General features: G+C 43.3%; 1 protein-coding gene across 4 annotated transcripts in view; it reads left to right on the top strand.

The window, feature by feature from the left end:
• Positions 1 to 4222: 4222 nt before the first annotated feature.
• WDFY3 (WD repeat and FYVE domain containing 3) overlaps positions 4223 to 27040 on the top strand; it is a 212536-nt gene continuing 189718 nt past the window's right edge. For 2 of the 4 annotated variants that reach the window (XM_060247102.1, XM_060247101.1), the window contains exon 1: positions 4288 to 4361. The gene's annotated coding sequence lies outside the window, so the exon portion shown is untranslated. Of the gene's footprint in view, positions 4362 to 27040 lie in introns of all 4 variants that reach the window. The other 2 variants (XM_060247100.1, XM_060247103.1) reach the window with 2 other exon arrangements.

Genomic DNA, 27040 nt, shown 5'->3' on the forward strand with positions numbered 1-27040 from the left:
GACATCAGGGTGTGTGGCCTAATATGCAAATGAGTCCCTGCTGGGCTTTTTTTTTTTTTAACAAAAAAGTCCTGTCTTTACAGAGGTCTTATAAATGTTTTTTTTGGGGGGGGGGGGTAGTAGGGGAAACCCACATGAAGCAGTAAATTTATTGCACTGCCTGAGAGGTGTGGAAGAAAATGTAAAATATGCCATAGAAAACATGCACTGGAAAAAGTTCTAACCCAGGGGCTCTAACTGGATCCTGGGCTCTAAAGAATTTTAGAAAATTTCTAGAAGCTACCGAGTTATGCACACAAGTGCTGTCAAGTCACAACCTGCTCATGGCGACCCCAGCAAAGGGCTTTTAAGGCAAGTGAGAAGCAGAGGTGAGTTGCCATTGGCTTCCTTTGCAGGGTCTTCCTTGGTGGACTCCCGTCCAAGTACTGACCCTGCTTAGTTTCCAAGATTTGATGAGCTATACCCCATATTGCCTTCCCTCCTGGACCAATGAAGTTAGCAAACAGAAATCACAGTCTTGGGGAAGGGGTGAGAGTCATCAAACAGAACCTCCCAGTACAAACTCAATGCATGTAAAAAAATGCAGAAAACAATTATCATGTTTGAATCTTGGTATAAAGCGGCTTTCTTGGCTGGTCTTGCTGAAGTCCCTTCTCCCTACCTAGAAGTGGTTAGTAGCATCTCTGTGGTCTGCAGGCTTAATTCCCACTTGAGATCTCAGAAGTCCCCAGTTCCATTGTGACCTCAAATCCCACTTTCTCCCCATTTATGGGAGACATCCTATCTTTGTAGATAGATCCAAGTGGGCAGCCATGTTGGTCTGAAGCAGCAGAACAAAGTAGGAGTCAAGTTCATCTTTAAGTTGAACTTGACTCCTACTTTATCCTATTTTTTGTGTCACTCTCATCTGATTCCTTTTGCATGACGAGCAGCTAATGCATCTCACTAAGTGCATCTGATTGCCATGCATTAACAGAGGCTAGCAACAACAAAGTACATGCACCATCTGGAACCACCTGAATAAAGTAGCACAGGTCTTGAGGAAGCAAGTGCAGAAAAGATGGTCCTAAGGGCTGGGGAAAGCAGCCAGGAAAGAAAGAGAAAGATGTGTTGGCACTCACCCACTTGCAAGCTATCTTTACATCCACAAAAATAAACAGGAGTCTAGTGGCGCCTTAAACGCTTATAATATTTTATTCCAGCCTAAGCGTTCATGGTCTAAAGCATAGGTCCTCTTGATGCCGTGAGTGGATCCTGGCTATGCAGTCATTTTCTGAAAGTGTGCATTAGTCCATACAAGCTTACAATGTAATTAAATACTGCTACCAGTGCTACTAGCCTCGTGTTTAGGTGTTTAGGTGCATATCATTGGCATACATCTGAACGCAAATGTTCATTATCACACATGCATGTTAGTTTTGTAGGTATCTCAAGTGCACAATCCAGGGTCAAGACAAATTTTTTCAACTTGTAGGAGGGTTCGCAAAGGCAAAAAGAAAGGTGTGTGTGCTTATAAATATTGTGTAGGTGCTGTCATCTCATTTTGGATTTAGGGCAACTTTATGAACAACTCTGGAAAAAGAGGTGCCAGACTCTCAAGAGGAAAATGGAGAAACACATGGATGCCCCTCAAGAAATTTTAAACTTTTTTTTTTTTTGGAGAATTTTGTTCCCACAAAGAGCTCTGTTTCACTGCATTCCCCCAGGAAAAAAAAACATTCGTATGGATTAATGTCTTCCAAAATGTCCTATAATTAGCAGCTTTGTTAAAGTCTTGCAAACTGAGGGCTTTGGCCACTTTGATTCAGTTCATCTCATGTTGGGTCTTCCCTCTTGTCCTGCTGCCTTCAACTTTTCCTAGCATTATTGTCTTTCTCTTTCCAGTTACTCTTGTCTTCGTATAATGTGACCAAAATACAATAGCCTCGGTTTAGCCATTTCAGCTTCTAGTGACAGTTCAGGCTTGATTTGATCTAGAACCCACTGGTTTGTCTGTCATACATCAATCCAGTGACACTCTGAAGACTAACAACATTTTATTCTGGAAAGTGGGCTTTCTCACCAAAAGCTACCTGAAAAAGTAAGCAGTGACTCAAGATCACTTGTCACAAGTTTTGTTAGTCTTCAAGGTACTACCAGACTCTTGTTCTTTTTCTGTTCCTACAGAATGACTAACAGAACTACTTATCTTGATCTTGGAACAAATTTTGTCGGTCTTTCAGGTTCCACTGTGGACAGCAGGCATGTGAGGTAACCAGAAGCATCACCAGCTCATTCAACTCTTGAAGAGCAGGTGGCAGAGAAGGAATATTCCCCTCAGTTGTGACGAAGGGCTTTTGGGGTGTTTGTGTGAGGAGAAGAGGGAGGAGGGTCTGCAATAGAAAAGAGCAAGAGTCTAGCAGAACCTTGAAGACACAATTGTGGCGGGGGGGTGGGGGAGATGAGTTTTCATGAGTCACAGCTCCCTTCTTCAGATTCCTCCGTGGCTTATAAAAAGTCATCCCCTGGCATCGATTTCATTAGTCTTTAAGGCGCCACTGGACAGTCTTGCTCTTTTCTGCTGTGAGAGCCAGTTAGGTGTAGTGGCTAAGTCTGCCGACTCTAATCTGGGAGAACTGGGTTTGATTCCCCGCTCCTCCACTTGCAGCTGCTGGAATGGCCTTGGATCAGCCATAGCTCTGGCAGAGCTGTCCTTGAAAGGGCAGCTTCTGGGAGAGCTCTGTCAGCCCCAGCTACCTCACAGGATGTCTGTGAGGTGGGGGGAAGGTAAAGGAGATTGTGACCAGTGTTCCCTCGAAACTGAGTTAGTGTGAGCTAGCTCACAAATTTTATTTATATTTATTTATTTATTTGGTAACTTTTATCCCGCCCTTCCCACGAGTGGCTCAGGGCAGCTTACAACAAATAATAAAACAATAAAATCGAAACAAAGTTATTACATTTAAAAACAGACATTTAAAACCTAAAAAACCTTAAAATATTTAACATTAGAACTATACAGTATAATCACAGAAATCTGGCAGCTACATTTATCTAATCAGGCATAAGCTAACCGGAAGAGGGTTGTCTTACAGGCCCTGCGGAACTGAGCAAGATCCCGCAGGGCCCTCACCTCTTCCAGTAGCTGGTTCCACCACATAGGGGCCATTGTAGAAAAGGCCCTGTCTCTAGTTGCCTTGAGACGTACTTCCTTAGGCCCGGGGATATTGAGCAGGTTTTGAGTCCCAGACCTCAGTACTCTCTGGGGAACGTGTGGGGAGAGACGGTCCCTCCAGCTCACACATTTTTGTCTTAGCTCAGGAAGGATGACCCCAGAGTATAATAATTTATGCAGTAGATCACAAAGAAGAATTTTTGCTCACAAGGCTCTGCAGCTTAGAGGGAACACTGATTGTGACCAACGTTCCCTCTAAGCTGCACAGTCTTGTGAGCAAAAATTCTACTTTGTGAGCTACTGGCATTCAAGTTGTGAGTTGCTGCATCGATTAGTGTGCTCAGGGGCCATCCTTCCTGAGCTAAGACAAAAATGCGTGAGCCGAAGGCTTAAAATCTGTGAGCTAGCTAGCTCATGCTAACTCAGCTTAGAGGGAACACTGATTGTGACCGCTCAGAGATTCAGGGTATAGGGCGGGGTATATAGCCAATATCTTCTGCCGCTGCTGTTGCTACAGACGCACCAAGCACGGCTGCTGCCCACCTTGAGCCACCTTCCTAGGAGAGGCCGTGAAGCGGCCGGCCGGGGGAGGCTCTGGGAGGAAAGAGAAAGAGGCGGGCCCAGGCGAGCCGGCTCTGGCAGCGGGCGAGGGCAGGGAAGGGAAAGGCGGGCGGGAGCGCGCACTTGGGAAGAGGGAGCCGCGGCTTGCAGCAGCAGCCCCGTCAAGGGGGAGGGAGGACGGAGCAGGCGAATTAAAATGGCCACCAGCGGCTGCGGAGGGAGCCGCGGCAGGAGCGCCGCCTCTCTCGCTTCCCGGGATTGTCCTTTCGGCCCGGCGGGGCCTTGATTGATGGGGAGAGGAAGACGCGGCGGCGACGACGCTGGGAAGCGGCGAGCTGAGGGGAGCCCGACGGCGGGCGGCGCTGCTGCCGCCGCCGTTGCCTGAAATCCCCCCCCTCGCCTGGGCTGCAGCTTCGCCCTCGGAAAGAGAGGAGGACGGCCGCCCCTCCCCGCCCGGCGCTCTCTCCCCACAGCCTCCATTCTAGAGACACGTTGGGGGGTTATTTTTATTAAAATTTTTTATTAATTTTTATTATTTCTCGGCTGGGCGGCGGACCCCCCCCCCCCCGGACCTCTCCCCCTCCACCCCGGCTGGAGGGGCGGCCGCCGAGCGACCTCCTTTCCCCTTCCCTTCGGCTGCACTCGGGTGAGTCAAGCCAGGCGGGCTCTTCTTCCTTCGCCCTCCCCCCACCTCCTCAGTTTCCTCCCCGCTCCCTTGGGACCCGGTGCGACGGGGGACGAGGGTCGGGCGCGCCATTCCCCCCTTGCCCCTCTTCCCATCCTTGGCTTCCTTCCTAGGCCGCAGCGGCGGCTCCGAGCTCTCCTTAGACTCCTTCCCAGGGATGCTGCAGCAGGACCGGCGTCGTCTCTTGGCTTCTTTCCTATCCCGCTGTTTCCCACCCCCGCCGTTTCCACTGCCTCTTGAAAGGGTGGGGGGGGGGGGCCCGGCCCGGCATGACGGGCAAGAATAGGACGGGAAGCAGAAGTAGCTCCTTGAGTCAGACCCAGGACAAGAGCTCGACTTCCTTATTTTGTCCTTATTTCATTTCATTTGCTGCTGAGCTTTTAAAATGTATGGCTGTGGGCTTCATCCCCACCAAATGACTACCTTGATTGGAAAGGAAAGAAAATCGGAGGTTGCTCCTTGCTTCGGCTTCAGGAGGCAGGTTGAGAAATCCGAGGTCTGTAAAAGGCTTGCCTTTGGTTGTTGGGAAAGGGGACGGAAGGGCCTATGGAAACAGTGACAGGCGCTGCTCTTCCTTGGCCCTGCAGTGATTGCTGCTTTTAACTCTTTCTACTGCATGCTGCCTTTACCTTTGTTAAACTGTGGATGACCGCCTTTCAGATACTGGGGAGGGGGAGGGGGTGGGAGAAGAGAACGACAGCCTTTTTAAGAATCGATCCCAACCTTCCCTGCCTTGCCCTGCAGTACAATAAAAGGGAAATAACAAAAGGCATCAAAGCCCTGTGGATTAGGGGTGGTTTGTTTTGGTTTTTATAAAGTGCTTTTATGTGGCATGTCTGTAGCGGATGGAAAATGGTGTGAGTGTTTTGCATGCATGGAAGCTGTTAAAAATCAAAATTGGTGCAGGAGGGTGAAGGAGTATTTAGGCTGGGGGGGGGGGACCTTGAAATGACTAGTCATATCCGGGACTGCAATGTTGATTCCTTTTTTTTTTAATAAATAGAGGGAGGTCTTGATTGTGAGCTGCCAGTCTTGTAATGGTTAACGTTTGTAGATTTCTGTACCTTGACCCACCTTGAGGCCCCTTTTTGAGGTGAAAGGTGGCATACCCATATTCTAATATGAGAGAGAGAGACCCAAACCCACAAGGACCTGCCTTTTGGTTCCTTTTTAGTTTTAGAAGATTGAGGTCTTGGTTTGCAACCTTTTGACAACGGACGCACAGAGATTAAGTACATCAATAGAACCCAGCAAGTTTGTTTTGCAGTATTAGTTTCGTTGTGCTGCAGTGACCTGAGTGCAGGATTGTTCAGAGACCTTGTGGTGGCTTAATTCCACACACACACGCATTAATAGGCTAATTGGGCTCTCTCTCTCTCTTTTCCTGAATGGCGTTTATTAATAAGAGGGTCCAGAAAAAGAGATTTTCTTCCTCCTTTGAAACGAATATAATAGAACTTGCTCTTTATAATGGTTTCAGAACTTCAGCTGCTCACTTAGACCTAGTGAATGTCTTTGCTATGCCAGGCTAGAATTGGAGACTGTGGTAAGCAAGTCAGTGGTTTCTAAAATTGGGTACATGAGCATTTGTGGGTTCTTCCAGAGCCATGGTTTAAAAATAAAGACTATGGTGCTGTGGTTGAGTGGATTCTACAGTAAGGTGGGCCTTGAAGAACTTATGCAGTGCAGCCCATTGTAAAGATGTGGCTTTCAGCATTTTTTTAAAAAAAGAATACAGGGTATGTTAACTGACAGTTGTCTTCATTACTAACAAATGACACTCAAGTATTTCTCAGGTACATTAAAACATTAGTTGTTATGGATATTACAGGTAGCAAACTGACTGGGACTGATAGTATAAATATTATTTATGTGAAAGATATAGGTAGTTTTCAGTATATAAAATTCTAACTTTTCTATCTGTAAAATATAACATAGTATTTATGTCCTGAGACCAGAGCTCATATTGTTTTGGAACTGACATTGATGCTTCGGGAAAAAAAAGTTGTTCAGTACTATTAATTTAATAATAAAATGTTAAGCAATTATTAGAGATTTGTTTCTTTGGTGTCTACTATGGGCAGCTAACTTAACAAGTTCGGGTTGTGTAGACATGTTCCTTTTTTTGCTGATGTGCTGAAAATTTTAATTCAGATTCAAGAGAGAATATTGTTTCTTATAGAACTATTATTGAATAGTATCACCAACAATGTTTAAAGTAATTTGCCAGGGAAAGAAATTACTGAAGGAGCCCATGGAAACAATATGATGGAAAGTTAATGAATTCAAGTTCAAAACCTTTTGTTCAATAGCACCTAGTAGTAGTTTCCAAGTTCATTTGTTTACTACTTAGTGTTTGTATAGCACTTCTGAATAATCACAGCATTTCATGTATATGACCTTGTTATCTTTACAGCAAACCTGTAAGGTATTTGATTGGTGTCATCTCTGTATTGCACAGAGTGACTTGTTGAAGGCTGTTTAGGCAGTTCACAGCAGAGGTGAGCTTAGAACAGGGCACTTTCTGATTTGTGATTGACAGTACCTTCCTCAACAGAGTTACAGTCTTCTGAATTCATTGAACACATGAAAAAGCATGTATGGTCTGTGTTTATCATGTGAATGCATTTCACCACAAAGCATGCATGAGAAGCAGCAGCTTGTTTGGGTTTGCTGTTGAACATATATATAGCAAAATACATATGTGGGTACACCTGTTACTGAAGTGGAATTACGCTTATGTACTTTGGCCCTGGCAATACTACCCTCCCCCCCCCCCCCAAACTATTGAGAATTTATAACCCATCCAAAGTAGTGAGTTCAGAAACTGTGTAATTTCAGTGCTGTAAACTGATATTGAAACTAGACAGGCTGAGACTGTTGATCTGTATTCAATACTTTGATTTTTCAGAAAAGTATTATGGCACAGTAATAGTTTGGAATAAAAGATCGCCTTTTGAACCTCAGAATTGCAGTTCTGATGCTCATCAAATGCATATGACCCAGCAAAGTGTCCTTGCAGAGTCAGACCATTGGTCTGTCTTGATCTGTAATGTTTGGGTAGAGAAGATCTGCACGCTCCAGCCTTGCTGACATAGTCCTAGAAATGCTGGGGATTGATCCTGGAATGTTTTGCTTGCGTGATATCGCTTTACCCTTGGCCTATAAACCCTTTGATAACTCTAATAATGGGGCGCCAGAAATCTGTTTCTATTTTGTCACGCTATATTTCATGCTTTAATGCTCAGTGGATTAGTAGTATGGCTGTATTACTGGATATCTTTCTTGGCCTACTGTGAGGAGGACAAGGAAGGACCAAAATAAGTGGCAAGCTAGTGAAAATGTTGTGGGCTAGCTATTTTGTGGATATGTTTGCAAGGCTGATCTAAAAATCTCTTGAGGATGCCTGTGATTAATGTATGAAATAGTTAATTACTATTAGATTCATGCAGATAAATCTTTACTTGGAGAAAATAGTAACAATTTTATTTCTGTGTATATAATATTTTAAAATGTTCAACTTAGTTTCCCCCCCCCCCATTTTTTTCTTCATTTGTACTTAGTTACCGTAAGTATTATCAAATTTGTGGTACTCAGCACTTTTTTTGTAGCAGGAACTCCTTTGCATATTAGGCTACACTCCCCTGATGTAGCCAATCCTCTTACAGTAGGCCCTGTACTAAGAGCCCTGCATGCTCTTGGAGGATTGGCTACATTGAGGTGTGTGGCCTAATATGCAAAGTAGTTCCTGCTACAAAAAAGCACTGGTGGTGCATATAAACCAAATCTGAAATGAATCTGCTTCCATATGAGTATTGTAGGATTGCTGTTTTAAAGCCCAATCCTGAATTTGAAAAGTAGTGCCAAACGCAGTAGAATTTGTTCTTAGGTAACATGCTTAGGACTTTGTTCTTGGGTTCATGGCAGGGAATCCTTAGTCCAGGGGTGTCAAACATGCGGCTCAGAGGCCAAATCAGGCCCTTGGAGGGCTCCTATCAGGCCTCTGAGCAGTTGCTTGTCATCTGCTTCCTTTTCCCTTTCTCTTGCTTCCTTCTGCATCACAGCTTGCTTTGCCAGGCTTGCTCAATCACACTGGAGCTACAGAGCAAAATCTCTGTTTTCTCCATTGGCTGAGACTCCTCCCTTGGGGAGGAAGGGGGGGGGAGGGAGAGCTTGCTTTCAGTTGCACAACAGAGAGTCAAGCCTCTCTTCCTTTTGCTATGAGTTGGGGTTCTTCATTTTGCTTCCCTTGAGGCAAACAAGGCCCTCAGCACACTTTTCAGTCAGGAAGATGTCATATGGGGTGGGGGTGGGGGGGGGTCCCAGTCCCATTCCAGATAATTCCTTGTGATGCTTGGGTTGTAAGTTCCCAAAACTATGGAGAGTGCAGGGGCAGTTGGGAGAACTCCAACCAGACTTGTGGCAAAATGTCTTGTGTAGCTTGGACCCAAGTGTGTTCAGTTGTTGCAGAATTTGGGGTGTGCTGGCAGAACTGTAACATTTCTTGCTTTTATGAGAACTTCGGTTTTCTGGCAGTCTGCTCCCAGTTGCTATGAAATTGCTTTTTAGTCTCTTTGTGAAAAATCAGCTATTTTGGGTATAACTTTTTAAATTGTTTATTGTATGTTGATCCAGGATGATAAGTTTATTTGAAGTCTTATGTATTTCTTCATATTGGAAGGTAAACTGCTTCTCCCCCCCCACAATTTTGTTTTAAGGAATGATCCTTATATCTAATATCCAACAGCGGCTTCTGTGTGGATCACAGAATCTGTACAATAGGGGCAGCCAGGGCCCCAGGGATAGAATATAGGTTTCTAGAATTTAAAAAAAAGTTTTCCTGAAAAACAAATTCGAGTTAACCCCCAACAGTAAAAGCAACATCTGTGTATGTATAGATGCGAGCAGGGCTTTTTTTGTAGCAGGAACTTTGCATATTAGGCCATACCCCCTTGATGTAGCCAATCCTCCAATAGCTTATATGGCTCTTCTTTCAGGGCCTACTGTAAGTCCTTGAAGGATTGGCTAAATCAGGGGTGTGTGACCTAATATGCAAAGGAGTTCCTGCTAAAAAAACCCCCCTGGATGTAAGGGATCAGAAGAGACAAGTACCGATTTTGCACTAGACTTGTTCTGGGTGGAGAGCCCTTTTGCTCCTGGTGCTTCTCTCCATTTTCGCACAAGCTGCCCTGGAGTTGCGAGTTGGCACACTGCTTTTCCACAGCAAGTGAGATCCTCTTACGAGCAGTTTCTGCTTGCCACGGAAAAGCGGTACACCAACTCGCAGCTCTGGGGCAGCTTGTGTGAAAACCGAGAGAAGCGCTGAGGGCAAAAGGGCTCTCCACCCGGAACAAGCCCTAGGGCGAAGTTGGCCATAGTGTTTGGGTGGCAGAGCCCTGGCCATTTTACAGAACGCAGAGAGCATTTGGGCTTTTGTCCCCATGACTTGCAAAGTCTTCGAGGAAACTTCTTGAGAAGAAGCCCCATTCAATGCACGTAATACTTTCCCTTCAGTTTCCCCAAACTGAGCTAGTTTGGCATAGTTGTTAAGAGCACATTCTAATCTGAGAGAACTGGGTTTGATTCCCCACTCTTCCACATGCAGCTACTGGTGTGACCTCTCAAGATCAGTTCTTGAAAGAGCTCTCTCAGCTCCAACTACCTCATAGGGTGTCTTTTGTGGGGAGAGGAAGGGAAAGGAGATTGTAAGCTGCTCTGAGACTCCAAGTGAAGGGTGGGGTATAAATCCAAGCTCCGCTTCTTCAATTGTGAGCACAACAGCAGACTCCTCAAGAGGACACAAAAGGGGATGGGTGGAGGAGTGGTCTCTGAGGGGACTGGAAAGGGGGCAGGGGAGAAAATCCAAGGAACTGGTGGTGGTGGTGGGAAACGCTTGAGCTTTTTCTGCACTAACCTTGCTCCGCGGCAGCCTTCCGTTTCTGTCCAGAGCAAGCTAGTGATTCCGCACCAGCTGCTCCGTGCCACCATTTTGCTCCGGAGCAACCCACGATTTGGCGCACAGCAACGGAAACCTGTTTTTTCAGGTTTACGCTGCTGCGCGGCAAATCGCAGATTGCCCCGGAGCAAAATGGCGATGTGGAGCAACTGGTGTGGAATCGCTAGCTTGCTCCGGACAGAAAAGAAACCCTGCCACGGAGCAAGGTTAGTGCGGAAAAGGCCTTGGTAAAATAGCATTAAGAAAATCTGGGGTAACAGCAGAGGGAAACCAAACTGACAGCTGAACAATGCAGAATCAAAAAACAAACTGGCAGAAATGCAGAGTGAAGCTCAGCGGTACTGCACAATTATAAATATAGAGCGAGGTGAAAGCAGGAGGCAATGCAGAGCAACAAATATACTGTAAAGCAGAGCTGCTGTGAGAACAGGGAAAAGCCCCATGCAGGAAAGGCCTTGGAGACAGTAGGATGGGAAGGAAGAAAAGGGTGAACCAGAGATAGCAATTTGGGTAGGGAGTAGGGCTGTGGTTTTGAGTGGGAAAATGGGATATCCCGTAAGAAGAAGAAGATAATATTGGATGTATATCCCGCCCTCCACTCCGAAGAGTCTCAGAGCGGCTCACAATCTCCTTTACCTTCCTCCCCCACAACAGACACCCTGTGAGGTGGGTGGGGCTGGAGAGGGCTCCCACAGCAGCTGCCCTTTCAAGGACAACCTCTGCCAGAGCTATGGCTGACCCAAGGCCATGCTAGCAGGTGCAAGTGGAGGAGTGGGGAATCAAACCCGGTTCTCCCAGATAAGAGTCCACACACTTAACCACTACACCAAACTGGCTCTCCAGTTTGGGGAGGAGTGGAACCAATGTGGGGGTATGGTGAGGTAAAAGTAGGAAAATGGGCCCCACTTGCTTTACATATGCTTCATTACTTTAATTACTGCTGCAAGGTTAATAACTTTTTAAGAATTATAATTCAGTTGCTTCTTCAGCCCAGCAGTGTTTTATGAAAATTAAGGAAATACATACATTGATCAGGTTCTCTGCTTATCAAAGATAATGTTGTGAAGTTGGATTTGGTGTGTTGTACTTTTTTTTGCCTTGGTTGAGAACCATATATCTTAAGTTATTTTTCCAAGGATGTTTTTCTCTCTCTTTATTTTGAAAGGTATGTTTGCTAATTTTTGGCTGCTTTTTTGTAAGATCAGCTGTTAATCTTTTTTACCCCTTTATACTGATTTAATAATAATAATTATTATTTTTTTAAATGGGCCACTTGCAAGATAGAGATCTCTGCCTGCTAAAGGGATTCTTTAAATATGCAGAAATCAATGCCTTTGTAAATTAATCCAAACAGAAAATTCTGAAAAGACAGCATGATAAAGACTAAATTTGCTCTGGAAGGGAAGGGATTTTGAGACTTGAGTGTCTATTAAAGATGGGGGAGGCTTGGAGGCTGAAATCAATATTCTGAAGGCCCTGAGAACTCATAGAATTGCATGACTGAGAGAGTTTGAGTGGTGGGGTTATCAAATTATCCTAGGCAGGCCACCGCTTGTGAAAGAACAATTGTGAAGCTGATATCATTGATCTGTAGAAAAAGTTTCAATGGAAACATAGCACTCAGGGTGCAAGTAAGAGAGATCTGTCCAGGCACTGCTATTTGAATGAATCTGCAGGCGCTGGTAAGCAGCTTATAGCATTTCCTAATGATTATTTCAGTAATAGAAGATGTTTTGTTTAAAACTGTGAGCTCAGGACTTTTGGCACCGTTTATACAATCACATGATGCTTCCTGTGTTATTCCTGTTTCCGAATTGTGATTTCCAAGTAGATCATTTACCGTAAAAGACATCACAGTTAATCAAATCTCTGTATTTTTGGTCATCCTAATTAATTTTTTAACGGATTTATCTGAAGTATCCCCTTTATGAGAGGCTGGCAGTTTTAGGGAACTATTCTGATTATGTCCTGTTGTCATTATGACACTTTATTTGACTGTGGACTAATGTTACTACGGATATTTCAAAACAAAGATTTTGAAAGCTTATAAGTTTCTTTAGTGCATTGAAAAAACACATGTGCAAGAAGAGGGGTACATATTATTTCCTATAATAGTTCCATGACTTCTAATGGCAGTCTCTGTGCTGAAGCAACTTTATAATTAGTTTAGTTAAATGAACATGTAGCCCCTGAGGCTCTTTATTGTAGCCCATGGATTTTTCCTACCATTCAGAAAGCAGCTTTTGGTTATAAAGAGACACTGGAGAGGCACACAGATGTATGTAAGTTAAGTTATATGTCTGCTTTGAAAAGAGTTCTGGCTGCACTTTGTTCAGATGTACCGGTATCTTTCTAGGATTGACCTGAGGAGCGAAAGGTGGCTGTGAGCAGAGCTGATTGGTTGTGTCCTGTGACATGGCAAAGGCATCTCTCTCCCCCTCCTCCTTTCAAAGAGCATTGTTTCAAATTAAAATGATACCGTTCTGCAGATGTGTTTTGAAAGATTGCATAATTGTAGGGACAGCACTCGGAACAATTAATAAACCCCATAACCTTGGAAACCAGCAGTACGTATTATGCAAATCTGTTGTGTGCAGAGTAAACTTGTAGTGTCAGGGAGAAGGATCATTCCATTTGTGCATGAACTACACCAAAGGGCCAACTCAGTTATATACTTATTTCTTGGCTGTCGTTGAAGCTTGAATGTATTTTGGTGACGTGGTGCGTGAACGGAGGACTCATTGCTCTAGACCAGGGGTGGCCAAACTTGCTTAATGTAAGAGCCACATAGAATAAAGGTCAGATGTTTGAGAGCTGCAAGACATGAATGTCAGATGTTTGAAGGAAGGAAGGAAACTTTAATTTTAAATGCATTCTCCAAGCCACTGGCCAATGGAGTGGTGGGGGCGTATTTTCAATTGTGTGAAAGAGCCACATGTGGCTCCCAAGCTACAGTTTGGCCACCCCTGCTCTAGCGTACCTACCACATGTAGAGATGTGAAGAAGTGGTGTGCTGCCATTGGAGATCAGGTGCATATCTGATCAGGTGCATATCTACTTGGCCAGCCTCCAAGAAGGCATGTAAAGCTGTTTTAGGAAACCCTTTGGCAACTGGAATCTTTTAATTTTATTTAGTTATTGACTGCCTTTCTCTTTGAGACTCAAGGGAGGCTGCAAAATTTAGCAATGAAATAGGAATGGTATAATAGACATTATAATAAGATTGGCATACCAAGTTAGAAAATAATGCAATAAAACAGTATAAGTCCGTATACTGTAAGAATGTATATGTACCGTATACATAATGTATATGTACCGTATACATAAGAATGTATATGTACCGTATACATAAGAAATTCAAAAACTGGATTACAGAATTAAAAGCAAGAAATGCATACAGTGAATAGTGCCATAAACTACGCCCAAATCCCTTGTCTCTGTGTATAAGTGGCTCCTGAACCATTCCATTTGTCTAGCACTGCCTTTACAAAAATGATCTTTGTATTTGGTGAATCTGTTTTATTTATTGATACTTTTGTAGCATTAATTTAATGTATTTAATAATCGTTCTATTTTCTGACATTCTCTGAGCTGATCTGCCTTTCCCCCATGAAAGGGGCTGAGGACAAGACAAAAATGTTTCAATCAGTAAATTCCCAACCTGTCTCTGGGTTGTGCCAAAACCCATTAAAGTTTGCTGCTGCTTAGTATTTATCCCACCTTTTAACTGTACTCGTTTAAATAATGGGACTCATAACAAAATTGTTAAATCTGTACAAACTATGGAAATGGACATTTGTTCAAATATCTGTAAGGAGCTGTGTTTTTCTGGGCTGCCCCTACTTATGAGGTGCGTGAAAGTCAATGGATGAGCTGAAGAAGACATGCATGGATGTCTATGCAGGAAGGCCTCAGCCTAGCTATCCCTTTGTCAGTGGGATGGATTTTGCAGAGGGGCCTGCTCACATACACATTTTTGCATGTAAGTTGCATGGGTTTTATTAAAGCTTGTTAGGACCATGACCACGGCTTGCAGCAGCCTGAGGCTCCCACCCCCAGCATTTATAAAATATGTGCTCGGAGTGTGCGTGAATGAATGAATACAAAGAGGTTAATGTTTAAAGGCAGTTTGGGGAATGTTTACAGTTGTGGCCTTTCACCTGCATCTCACCTCTCACCAGTTGGTCCTTTACAAAACTTTTCGAAGGGACCGTCCCCTTAAATACCTGCTTCTGTCGGGGCATTAGAAGTTGTGATGGATGTCAGGTTTGTAACAAACTGGACTCTCTTTATGAAGCAGCATTGTGTGTGAATGAGTGCTTTTTCAGGCCTTGCAATAGCAAAGGTCTCTGCTTAGGCTCTTGGTGGTGAAAAGTGCCATCAAGTCACAGCTAACTTATGGTAACCCCATGGGGGTTTCAAGGCAAGAGACGTTCAGAAGTGGTTTGCTATTGCATTAACGACCCTGGTAGTATTCCTTGGAGGCCTTCCGTCCAAATACTAGTCAGAACTGACTCAGCCTAGCCTGGGCTATTCAGGTCAGGGTAGATTGTGGTCGACTTGCATTCAAATAGTAATTCTTGTTTAGCTGTCTTGCCTGTAACTCTCTCCAGAATTAATTGTTTTATGGCAGGGGTGGCCAGACTGTGGCTCAGGAGCCATATGTGGCTCTTTCACACACATTGCGTGGCTCTCGAAGCACCCACCACCCTGTCAGCTGGCTTGGAGAAGGCATTTCTCTCTTTAAATCACTTTGCCAAGCCAAGTCAACTGGTGACATGGAGAATGCAGTTAAAGTTGCTTTCTTTCCACTTCTCCATCCCCTGTCTTCCTGCCTTCTTTTCTTCCTTCCAGCTCTCAGACATCTGATGTTCATGTCTTGTGGCTCTCAGACGTTTGACATTTATTCTGTGTGGCTCTTATGTTAAGAAAGTTTGGGCACTCCTGTTTTATGGCAGCTACTCTAAAAATCCTTGGTTTGGACCCTCATAGGTTAACTATGAGGCCACTTCTGTTAATCCCCATTTAGATTTCAAGTTCAAATGGCTAGGAAATGTGGTAGTGCTATGTCCTTTGTACACAAGAACTCAGCTCTAAACACTTTTGGGGAGGCAATGCAAAGTGCCCTTGGTCAGAGGGACATTTGTCTTGTGTCTTCAATTCAGGGGTTATTATAAAAGAACTGTGCTAGAGTGGCATCAATAAATAAATAATAGACTTCACTGGCTTGCAAGTAATCCCCCCCCCTCCCAAAAGCCTCATATAATCAGATTTTGATCTCTTCTCTTGTCACCTGATGGGCTACTTGGATTATTTGAAAAAAATTCAAGTTCCCTGCCTAGATTTTTTTAAATCTGTCCCAACCAACTTAGGCAATTCTGATTAGACACGTATTATAAAAAGAGTTGTTTGAGGTGCACTTAAAAATAGGGCAGGGGTGAAAGGTCCAGTGATTGTGCAGCTGTGTGGTTAATAAATCAACATCATTAAGCCAAAGCAGGATTAGTTTATGAAAATCTACATTTAAAAAAATGGAAGTTGATTTCTGGCTTGCCAGTTTAAATTTTTACTTTGCCCTGTCTTTAAGTAGAGAAGGGAGGAGGGAAGGGATTTTTTTTGTTTAATTTTGTGTTATGTAATCATTACTTCATCAAGGAAATGCCAAGAAGGTACTGAAAGTTACATGAAACAACATGTGACCTCATTGGATATTTACGAGAGTCAGCACTTAAGCAGCCTTGTACATTTGTTTTTTAAAAAGTGGTTTGAGTGAATGTAGTACTGATCTATGTGGCATCTATGGATCTGTGGATCTATGTGTACTTAGATCAGTAAGATCAGCTGGTTCCTGCTATTTTAGAAAACAAACTTTCTAGGATGAATGCTGTAGGGGGGGGGGAACCCCAGAATGAACATTTTGGAGAACTTAAAGGCTAGTTTATGTGATCTGTCATGACATACTCTAGTAGGAAGGTCCAAGACCATGTGGGCAGACTTACTGAAGCTAACTTCTGAAGAGTAGCTGAAGACATTTACTCTCACTGCTATGTAGTAAGCAAAGGAAGTTTACTGGGTTAGCTAAATTCAAGTGGGTAACTGACTGTGTTGGTCTGAAGCAGCAGAACAAGGTTTGAGCACAGTGGCACCTTTAAGACCAACAGAGTTTACTCAAGGTATAAGCTACTTCAGATACATTGAAATGGAAGTTCCCAGGCCATATGTATATAGGTAGAGGGTGAGCAGCAAATCAGCATGCAACATAATGAAGATGTTTAACAGATGCAAGGGCCAAACAGGAATAACAAGTTTATATAGACACCAGTCTGCTGGCAGATTGAGGAATCCAATCCACTGAATTCATTGGGGTTTACTCTCAGGTAAGAACTCTGTGGCACAGAGTGGAAAAGCTGCATACTGCAGTCCGAGCTCTCTGCTCACAACCTGAGTTCGATCCTGATGGAAACTGGGTTCAGGTAGCTGGCTCAAGGTTGAGTCAGCCTTCCATCTTCTGAGGTCGGTAAAATGAGTACCCAGCTTGCTGGGGGGAAAGTGTAGATGACTGGGGAAGGCAATGGCAAACCACCTCGTAAAAAGTCTGCAATGAAAACATTGTGATGTGACGTCACCCCAGAGTTAGAAACGACTGGTGCTTGCACCTTTTTAAGAGTATAAGCCAATACTCCCTCTAAGCCAGGGGTCCTCAAACTACGGCCCGCGGGCCAGATGCGGCCCGCTGAGGACGTTTATGCGGCCCGCCGGGTTATGGCAAAATCAGACCGGAAGTGACGTTCGACCTAAACTCGCGTTAGCAATGCACACTTCCGGCACTGGCCTGAGGCGGCAGAGACAGAGTGTGAGGTGATACCGAGGTGAGGTGAGTTCCCAGGCCGGGGTGTGTGGTGTGGGGAAGGGAGAGAGATGCAGAAGACGGAGAACTGACGGCCCACGGCCTTGTACAGTAACGGCAGTCCGGCCCTCCAACAGTCTGAGGGACAGTGAACTGGCCCCCTATTTAAAAAGTTTGAGGACCCCTGCTCTAAGCTGTGGAGCCTTGTGAGCAAAATTTTTACTTTGTGAGCTACTGGCATTAAAGTTGTTAGCTACTGCACAAATTGGTTTGCTCTGGGGCCATTTTTTTCTTGAGCTAAGAGAAAAATCTGTGAGCCTGAGGCTAAACAACTGTGAGTTCACACTAACTCAACTTAGAGGGAGCACTGTTTTTTAAAAAGGTTGATTTCCTCTATTTTCGTTGCTCTTTGGTACCTTCATTCTATAAAAATGCTTTTAGAGCTTCTGTCTTGATTAACTGGCATAACCCTGATAAATGATGATAAATTAAATTTCTTTAAACAAATATGTGGTAAATTGTCACCTGGAATAGTAGCACAGTTTTATTTAATCAAGTGATACTGCCTGCATTAGCAAAATTGGTTAATTGTTAGGGATGGACATGAGCTGCATTTGTGCAGTTGGATTTGTGACTGAACCATGAGCTGGTTTGGGAATGGAATCAGTTTGTATCTTTTTTTGAGACATTTAAAGTTTAAATTCCTGCTTTCTGCTCCCTGTGAAAAGCCACGGGGGGGGGGGGGGAGAGGCAGAAAGCAGGGGTTTAAATGACTCCAAGTTATTTCATCCACAGCTTTCTGCTCAGCACAGTTTTTGGCTGTGAACAAAAAGCAGGGGGTGAAATGGCTGGGAGGCACCGCCAGCATTCTGCTGCCCATAGCTTTTTGCAGCGAGCAGAAAGCAAAGGGTGAAATGCCTCCCGGCATTTTCACCTTCTGCTTTTTGCATGCTGCCAAAAGCCACTGCGAGCAGAAAGCTGGGGATGAAATGGCATGGAGCCTTTTAAACCTCTGCTTTCTGCCCCTCCCCCCGGTGTTTTTAATGAAGAGTGGAAAGTTTTCTGCTTTTCATGGACCACCACAAACTGCATCAAAATTCATGGAAGTTTGTCCCCCTCCTTCAGTTTGTGAACCACAAATCACCCAAAATTTGTGATGAACTTCAGTAGGTGAGCTGGTTCGTGTCCATCCTTATAAATTATTCTTTAGTACCAACAAAAAAAGGGAAGAGATTTGATAGGTTCCTATAAGCTGGAAACTGTTTAAAATTGCTGTTACTAGTTCATACAATCAGCTGGAGTGCAATAATCTGATAATTTAGCTTTCATTGATAGATTTTGCATGGTAGGAAGGCCTTTCTCTGTGTGTGTCAAAGGAGAAACATAATTGTATGTTTATCACTTTGGTCTTAGGATAACTGTACTAGTTATTTTTCAGGGCCATCTACTGTTAGTGGCATACAATATATTTTCTCTTGTATTATGACTGTAACATTTATGTGTGTAAAGTGCTATCAAGTTGTAGTCAACTTATGGTGGCCCCAGCAAGGGCTTTTAAGACAAGTGAAAAGCAGAGGTGGTTTGCCATTGCCTTCCTCTACAGAGTCTTCCTTGGTGGTCTCCCACCCAAGCACTAACAACAGCTGACCTTGGCTTAACTGATCTGACAGATCAGGCTGCGCCATGACACCTTCCCTCCCCCATAATATTTATAATTAAGGATAAAAATAAAGGATGGATCTGAACTCTGTTCATATAGTAAATGCTTTGTTGCTATATTTTAGCATTTAGGTTGATCGGAAAATAATCTTCGTGGTTTCCTATACCCTTGAGTTTTTTTTGGGGGGGGGAGGGGGGACAATTTGTAGAGGGAATATAGGGAAAACTTGAGAGGCATACACAGTTCTTTCCTCCTCAGGAAAAATAGTTTCAGAAATCTACAAATGGGATAAAAACCACTCCACAAACAACTTGTCATATCTAACCAAGTGACTGATTTTGAAAAGATAAAGTTACTTTGAATGTTATAACTTTTGGAAATATTTCTCTGCTTCTCTTTATTTTAGATGTTGCTTGGCAACTGCTTGGTTTTAAACTCATACATTACTGCATTAACTCTTGTTGATAAAGTTGGTAACTAAGAGAGTATTTCTGACTTGTGGAGAGATGGATGACAATGGCATTTGCTAGTAGTCTGTTGGACAGCTATTCATGCTTATACATGTCAGTGACAAGATCATTCATTATATGTGCCCTTGGGTCTTCTGCATAATGACTAAAAGGAACAATAGCTTGGTTTTCAGTTCAGCTTATGGAATGCAGTTCTTTTCGACATGAGAATAAAAAGCTTTGGTAGATCAGTATGAATCACTTATCAACAATGCCTTTAGAGACACTGTACATCACATGTAATACAATGCCTTTACATCACATGTAATACAAAGTTTTTGTGGTTGTCTGTGGCTGATTTTTAAAAAAATGTAGCGGAATCTCTGGAGAAATCGGTCTCTAAAATATAAACATGAAGCTGTTCTTGAAGAAGAGGTATTGATACTAAAGAACAGGAATATTATATACCTGACAGACACTAGAAAATTGAAAGGTAAAGGAACATCAGTAGTACTTTTTGTTATATTTTTATTCCTGTTCATCACAGGTTACAAGCTTTAACCTCGTCTTGTCAGCACTAGGCCCGTTTGGATGTGACTTTCCCCTCACTTCTATGCGAGCAAGATCAGGAATAAGTCTTGTAGAACTCAACAGTTGTTTGAATGTTGAATCTCCCTTACTCCAGATGCTGGAATGTCTTTTGGTCTCATGTTTATGGAATGATCTTCCCATGTCTAAGGGAGGAGGAGAGGATGACACAGGGCTGCTGAGTGTCTTGTTCAAAAATCACCACGTGTACAAGTACGTTTACAGGAGATGAGGCAACATTGGAGCAGGCCCTTGAAGCCAAAATAGAAATCTAAAAATGGGCCTTCTTTTAAGGAACTTGGGGTTCTTTTCAGGGCTTTTTTTGTAGCAGGAACTCCTTTGTATATTAGGCCACACACCCCTGATGTAGCCAATCCTGGAGCTTACAGTAGGCCCTGTAAGAAAAGCTCTGTAAGCTCTTGGAGGATTGGCTGCATCAAGGGAGTGTGGCCTAATATGCAAAGGAGTTCCTACTACCAAAAAACCCACCCTGGTTCTTTTCCCATTTTGCTTCTGTATAGCCCAGTTGTATAGGTTAAGCTGAAAGAAGTGGCTGATGTAAGATCATCTAGTGAGCTTCATGGGAGAGTAGGGATTTGAGCCCAGGTTTCCATCTTAGTGCCCATTCCCTCTTCAAACTGCAGGTGGGGAACCTCATAATTTAAAAGTTTTATTTTTCTACTTTACTTTTGGAAGAGTCTGGATGGGGTGGGGCTTTAACAGAAGCACAAAATATTATTTATTTAGACAAACATACCATACAACTTTGCCATCCTTGGCTGATCCCAGATCAGTTGTCCCAGCCAATACAAGGCTAAAGGCTGTGAACCACAGGCTAAGAGTCAAGTACCAGGACTCTTCCAGTTTGAATCCAATGGCACCTTTAAGACCAAAAAAGTTTTATTCAAGGTATAAGCTTTTGTGCACGTGCAGGCTTCTTCAGTTACAATGGAATGGAAGCTACTAATCCATACATATAGATGAGCAGTAAATTAGCATACAACATCATAAAGATGTTTAACAGTTCAAGGACCAATCAGGAAGGAAGAGGATGAAGAGGAAGCAGCATCTTAGTTTATATGGTTGCCATTTGTTTCAGTTTAATTCTGGGGGAGGACACAGTGAAGGAAATAAATATGTTAAGATTGGTCCTTAAAGCTACTGACATAAACATGCATATGCAGTCCGAAACATATTTACCTGAACTTGCAACTTCCATTGATATGAATAGTGCTTTGGCTTTATGTTACCTGTGATTTTTGCCTTGCTGAAATGTTCCAAAGTTCACAACTATCATATTTACATCAGCATTTTTAATATGCAAGAAACATGCCTTATCTTTGGGCGTTGTGCCAAGTTTGTTTTGCTGACTCATTGGGGGGTTTTTTTGTTTATTTGCTTCCTCATCTGTAATCTTAACATTGAGATGTTTTCTTTTAATACTTAGTGTTGGGAACTGTGAAAGCCACTGAACTTGCTTCAGTTCTTATGTCATTGTAACAATAACATCAGCCACAGCTGTGGTTCTCGGGTAGATCTGGAGCAGACAACCCTTTTGGCCTGAATGCTAAACTCCATGCTAGACCTATCTGGAAAGATGATGTTCCAACAAACAAAGTGCTTGTGGGAGGTAGGGGAGAATGAGGCTTTTATTTCACCATACACACTGGGAGCACGCTGAGACCCAGTAAGGCTGCTAATGTCTCAGGGGCTTGCATCCGGCCAGGAGTCCCCAACTTTATTTTAGCCTGTGGGGACCTTTGGAATTCTGACACAGGGTGTTGGGCACAACTATAATATGACTGCCATAGGAGGTGGAGCCAACCACAAAATGGCTGCTGTGTGAAGTGGGAGCTGCACACATAATGAAACCCAAGAACATGGAAGAAGAAGGATAATTTTTTAAAATACACTGGGGAAAATAGGCTTGACAGAGAATAAAACCAGCACTGTGATAGCAGCTGAAACAGCATTATTTTAATCTGTGCAGTCAATCAGATCTCCAGCAACCATTTGGAAGCTCTGCTGGGCAAGAACTCCACCTTGCCCCACCCACCTTCTAAAAACAGTGGGTACAATGGTGCCCATGGCCTTATGTAAAGAAATTGCCCTGCAGGGGAGGGACAGTGGCTCAGTGGTAGAGTATCTGCTTGATAAGCGGAATGTCCCAGGTTCAATCCCTGGCATCTCCAACTAAAAAGGGTCCAGGCAAGTAGGTGTGAAAAACCTCAGCTTGGAGAGCCACTGCCAGTCTGAGTAGACAATACTGACTTTGATGGACCGAGGGTCTAATTCACTATAAGGCAACTTCATATGTTCATATATTCACATCAAACAAAATGGACTGGCATGCCAGTTTTCAACATGCATGCTGGATGCTGCCTGTCCCTGGGTTAATACATCGCACTAATTTGTTTAAAAAATTTTTTATATATATATATGTATAATATTTAAATATATATATGGAAATCCACTTGTTCAAAGCATTGAATTGAAAGGTGCATATGGAGTAATGGCTGTTTTACCTAAAATATTTTGATCCCCCTAAAGATTGGAACCCAGCATGGTTTACATGCATATATGCTCAGCATATCAAAGCGAAACATCTCTAAAACACCACAGAACAGCTGCATAACAAGATAAAGTAGCAGAACAGACCAGTACAGAACAGCCCATCTATCAGCATGTTGCCAGTTTCTTAAAAGCCCTCCAGAACAATCCTTGTTTATTCAGTTTTAATAGACAATGTAAAATGTGGGCACGTTCCTTCATTCTCCTGCTAGCCTGTTCTGGGATGTCAGAACAATGACAGAGCCTGCGTTTGGGTGGAGGACAAAGGTGCAATTGTATGGTAAATGAGCATTCAGGAGATCGTATCACATGCACAGGATCATACTAGGAAGAAGTTAAAGTGTTGGATTGGGACCAGGGAGACCCAGTCTCAATCTGTTTCTCTGTGTTTGGTTAGTCATTTGCTCTGTTTAACCTGCTGTTGATGGTTGGTAGGATAATGATGAAGAAGATGATGTTGGATTTATATCCCGCCCTATTTTCTGAATCTTAAGTCTCCTTTACCTCCCCCCCCAAAAAAAACAGACTCCCTATGAGATAGGTGGGGCTGAGAGGGCTCTCACAGACGCTGCCCTTTCAAGGACAACTCTGAGATATCTATGTCTGACCCAAGGCCTTTCCAGCAGGTGCAAGTGGAGGAGTGGGGAATCAAACCTGGTTCTCCCAGATAAGAGTTCACACACTTAACCACTACACCAAACTGGTTCTCATGGATAACGTGGATTGTGCATGTGGGGAACCATGTGCTTCTTGGAGGAAGGTTGATTTATAAATAAACATTAACTGGCAATAAATGCAAAGGCAGAATCAAGGGAATCAAAATTCAGGATTGGTTTAGGAGTGTTAGGAAGATAAGTGGTTTATTTAATTCAGCTGAAGGAAAATTAAATGATAATCTGCATTGCTTTGTAGCATATCTACATACACTAAGTAGCTTTCCAGCATGATCCTAAACAGAGTTGTACTCTTCTACGTCCGTTGAAGCCAATGGGTGTAACTCTGTTAAGGATTGCACTGTCAAAGAATGAATTATGGCTGTGAAAACTTGTTTTAAAAATAATCCCATGAAGGTTAAAATATTTCTCTACCTTTTCTTTGGATTGCCAACTCCATTATGGTGTTTTCTGTTTTTAAAGCTATAGTGATCAAAGAAAGGTGTGTACATGTTTGGGAAAGATTAAGTGAGGTGACAGGGCTAACATGCCCTGTATGAAATTCAAGTTGTATCTTTGTGGTGAGAAAAGAGAAAATGGGAGCAAGAAGCTTTTATTTGTGGAATACATCAGTTCATCTATTCTGACCAGTGTTCTTAATCTAAACTCTCTTTCAGCGGGCATTAAATATATATTTGAAATGTGTTGCAAAACTGAGAGTTAGCCTTTGCACGAGATGGTTGCGAAGACTTCTTGTGAGTGCAGTGAGCCATTACATATTCTAGAAATGAGAGAGAGGAAAAGGAAATTGCTCTTTCTTCATGGAAGAGTAACTAACATAATAGCTTTTGAAGTGTGGAGCCTAAAACATATTTTCACCTGAGGAAATTGGTCAGGCTTTCCAAAACTAAGAGTTGTTAGCAGAAGACAGTTCCTTCAGAAGAAGGAAAGTCTTCTAGAGTAGCCTTGCAAATAATATGGTGTGTGTGTGTGTGGGGGGGGACATCTACTACACCCTTCTTTCTGCATCTCTTTTCTCTTCCAAGGTTCCCTTAGCCCCTCCCCTTCCCTAATGACAGGGAAGCAGCTGGGTTAGCCACTTGCCATTTGGTGGTGGAAGATGGCGTCATCTCACTGCTGACTTGCAGCAATGCTGTGTGGGTTTTCAAGGCAAGAGCCTTTCTGTTTCTGTTTCTGTTTCCGTTTCCGTTTATTTCAATTTATATCCCGCCCTTCCCACCGAAGTGGCTCAGGGCGGCTCACAACATATATGATCTAACATAAATTTTAGATTTAAAATACATCAAGTTACAGCAGTTAAAACAATAAAATAATAAAACATATAAAACAAGCGATCTATCGGAATACTACACTACAACCTTCTATAGAGTTTCCAGTGCCAGTTAGTTATAGGCCAGCCGGAAGAGGGCTGTCTTACAGGCCCTGCGGAACTGGCCAAGGTCCCGCAGGGCCCTCACCTCTTCCGGCAGCTGGTTCCACCAGTAAGGAGCCGTTACAGAAAAGGCCCTGTCCCTGGTGGATTTCAGACGGGCCTCCTTTGGCCCGGGGATAACAAGCAGATTTTGGGAGCCCGAAACTCCCAGTACTCTCTGGGGAACATGTGGGGTGGTTTGCCATTGCCTGCCTCTGCATAGCAAACCTTGACTTCCTTGCGGGTCTCCCATCCAAGTACTAGCCAAGGCCAACCTTGAGTAGCTTTTGAGATCTGATGAGATCAGGCTCACCTGGGCCATCCATGTCTTGGCCGCTTGCTATTAGTACTGCCTAAACTGCGAGTGGTAACTGTCCTAACATACAGTCTCTGGATTCAGAAGGTAGGCTTTTAAATGGCTGCATCACAGAGAACGTGGCTGAGTTTCTGGAAGAAAGGACAGATGGCTTTAGTTATAACCCTGAATAAAGATGGAAGAAAGCATCTTACATCACAGCATTAAGTGTGGTGCCCTGTAATGAGGATTCTGGAGAGCCGGTTTGGTGTAGTGGTTAAGTGTGCGGACTCTTATCTGGGAGAACCGGGTTTGATTCCCCACTCCTCCACTTGCACCTGCTAGCATGGCCTTGGGTCAGCCATAGCTCTGGCAGAGGTTGTCCTTGAAAGGGCAGCTTCTGGGAGAGCCCTCTCCAGCCCCACCCACCTCACAGGGTGTCTGTTGTGGGGGAGGAAGGTAAAGGAGATTGTGAGCCGCTCTGAGACTCTTCAGAGTGGAGGGCGGGATATAAATCCAATATCTTCTTCTTCTTCTTCTTCTTCTTCTACAGGTGGATCTTTTTACCAGTTTTGGAGCTTACAGCTGATTCAGATGGGTAGCCATGTTGGTCTGAAGCAGCACTTTGCTGGTCTTAAAGGTGCCAATGGACTCAAACTTAATTCATTTCCAAGACTGGAAACCTTATGTACACCTTAGGTAGGCTCGATTAATGTTCATCTAGAAGGTGATATCACCTGGAGGAAGTTTTTACCACCATATGTGTGGTTATTTGCAGTCCTGCACTAATTCATTTGCGTGTCAAGTTACATCACTGGTGACTTTTCATCTCCATTGTATCACAGTATGACCCATCATGAGAAACTGACCGCAGCTGAGTCAGCTCTGGGTACTACTGATAAGATGCATCCACACCTTTTTTTTTGTTCTGACTTGGCAACTATCTTTAATGAAGGGCTAACTTGGGATTGATTTGCTTTTGCAAACAAGCTTGTGGGTGTAGCAGTTATATTGTGATTTGGAATATTTATAAGATGTCAATGGGCTGGCCTTCTACCTTTCTTTTGGCCATTGCTTTTATTGAGTTTCAGCTGACTCATGTTCTTTAAACTTAAAAAAAATATATGAAATGAATTCCTGTCATTTCACCTTTAATGCATGCATGCAAAAAATGTTGCATCTCTTAAACATGGAGGATGAGTGACAGGGTCACATGCTCATCTTCATCCTGTATAAATTAACCTGCCAAACATAGTTCAAGTTTTTGTCTGTAACCCTGTTAACCATGGTGAATGTTAGCCTGGGTCTTTTCTTAACCAGGATTTTGAAATTTTAGGAACATAAAATTTGCTTTTTTGAGCAGGAACACAGTTCCGGCTGGTTTTGCATCAGGGGGTATGGCTTAATATGCAAAAGATTTCTTGCTGAGCTTTTTCTACAAAAAAAAGCACTGGAGGGAAATGTTTAATTCTGATGATGTGATTGTTGTGGAATCACAGATTTTCATTGGTCTTGTTTCTTGTTAACCCTCGCCTTTTGTTGAATGAATCATACCCGTATAATCTTCATTGAGTCCATGCCTGCCCATGGAAATTAGCTCCGGGTGTTGTATGTAAAGGATGTATTATGTCTATGAGTTGTTCTTACTTATTCTTATTCCTCTTGCTACCTCCGTGCAGTGACTTAAGAACAAAAAAGATGTGGTTTGTCTCTCTCACACGTGTACTAATGTTTTACTTAATTTTATTCGCATAGAACTGTACATCGGATGTTTACGATCCTGAGTTGCATTCAGCATATTTTGCTTTGTTGACATATGCAGCAGGAAACTGTGTTTCACGCTGGGAAGAGTGGGTGGGAAGTGATGTGTGTCCCTGAAGACAGTGGCAAACTATGGTTTGCAGGTAGCCAGAGGGCTGTTTAGCATACTGTAGCTACCTACATATTCACTTGTGTGTCTCATAAAGGTTTGCCAGTTCCCAGTTGGTAAATACCTGGAGATTTGAGAGTTTGGGTTTGAGAAGAGGACTTAAACGGCATATAATGCCATAGAGTTCACCTTCCAGAGCAGTCATTTTTTTCCAGATGAACTGATATTTATCACCTAAAGATTGGTTGTAATAGCAGGAAATCTCCAGCCATTACCTGGAGGTTTGGCAAACACTGGAGAGCCAGTTTGGTGTAATGGT

Source organism: Heteronotia binoei, chromosome 9 (assembly GCF_032191835.1).
Source record: "Heteronotia binoei isolate CCM8104 ecotype False Entrance Well chromosome 9, APGP_CSIRO_Hbin_v1, whole genome shotgun sequence".
Taxonomy (NCBI): domain Eukaryota; kingdom Metazoa; phylum Chordata; class Lepidosauria; order Squamata; family Gekkonidae; genus Heteronotia; species Heteronotia binoei.